This window comes from Mastomys coucha, unplaced genomic scaffold (genome assembly GCF_008632895.1).
Source record: "Mastomys coucha isolate ucsf_1 unplaced genomic scaffold, UCSF_Mcou_1 pScaffold16, whole genome shotgun sequence".
NCBI classification, from domain to species: Eukaryota; Metazoa; Chordata; class Mammalia; order Rodentia; family Muridae; genus Mastomys; species Mastomys coucha.
The window spans coordinates 22,928,630-22,930,301 of record NW_022196898.1 but is presented as its reverse complement, the minus strand read 5'-3'; positions in this window follow the sequence as shown (position 1 = coordinate 22,930,301).

Genomic DNA, 1,672 nt, shown 5'->3' with positions numbered 1-1,672 from the left:
AGATTGTACAAGTTGTGCTTTAAATCCAGCAAAGCTTTGAGGATACCTTACATTATCATGAAAGACCACAGATCAGATTAGGTGCATCTATCACTAAAGGCAAGACAAGGCAGTTCTCTGCTGCATATGTGCACTTACGGCCACAGACTAGCCCTTGTATGGTGTCCAGTTTAGTTGAAACTCTTGGTCTTGCCATCCCCTTCAGCTTCTTCAGTCCTTCCCCTAACTGTTCCATAGGGATCCCTGACATCAGTCCATTGGTTGGTTATAAATATCTGCCCTATCTTCTGCTAGATTCATTCTCCAAAAGAAGACATAATTGGCTTTGATATTCCTGACATGACTCATCAATTTTTCCCATGCTGAGTCATCTAACTCTTACTGATCACTCTCCTCCCTTCATTTATCTTAGGAATCAAGAACAAAGAGCACAGCAACCAGTTGTTCAAGTTCTTCATTTACATCTGAATTACTAATGCCCTTTTCTTGAGTATATGTTAAAGTTTAAACATGTTCACAAATTGAGCATTGCTGAGTGAGATGAGAGGCATGTCAAGCACAGTCATTATACTTTCAGAGATTATTTTTCCCTTTTAATGAAACCTGTTTTCGCTGAATCCATTATCATTCAGCTGCAGTGAATTTACTCCTAGGAACTACATACCCCCTAGATGTTTTAATGTATGCCCATTTCTTATGTTCTCTTCATCAAAGTTTAGCAAAGGTGCTTTTCATAAATACCTCTTTAAGTAACCATGTATTGAATGTGTATATCATTATTTATCTCCAAGCAGCTGCTTGACCACCATTCAAATATGTCTGTGAAACTAAAACCCAATGAATGGAAGATATTAAACAATTTTCTTTGCCAACTTTATCAGAGTTTCAGATTTACTTCATGCTTGAAACTGGGATGTATCAAATTAAGTTTTAAAATTCTGAGCTCTTTAAACATAGGAGCTGAGCCATAAATATTTCTGGTTTTTTTGTCTTTTTTCCACATTTCATTTTGGCTTCCAGTCTACCTGCAAATAGTATATATAGTTTCTCCTTATGTACATTGGCTAGATGAATAACATTCCCATAATTTTCTATAATATACACTGGGAATGGGAGTTTATTCTGGGCACACATATAGTCAGACAAATTAAGTCTGATTTTCTCTTTATAAGAATAATTGAGTTGATAATTTTATTCTTATTATATTTTGTTTATTGTGTGTGGGCATGTGTTGGCACCCAAATTGTATGGCATGCATATGGAGGTCAGAGAATAACTTATGGAGTCAATTCTCTTGTGCCATGTATGTTTTCAGATTTTCAGGTTTCCAAAGTCATCAAGCTGGCCCTCATGTTCTCTTTTAAACAGAGCAACTCTATGGAGCTATTTAATCCAATGTGAAAGAATAGCAATATGAAATCATGGACACCACACACAGATTCCCAACAACAACAAAAAATGTTCTTCACTCCTTTCCCATTTATGGAAAGCTTACTTGATTATGGGAGAATAAAGTTGGTAGAGTATAAGCGCCTGTGCTTACTTACCAGGTCACCTATTATGGCTTCAAAGGATTAAATCATGCCACAGCACAACTGAGGCTGTGACAAGTTTATTGAGAACATTTAGATATTTATACCTTTATCAGAAACAGAGTGTAATCACAATCGCC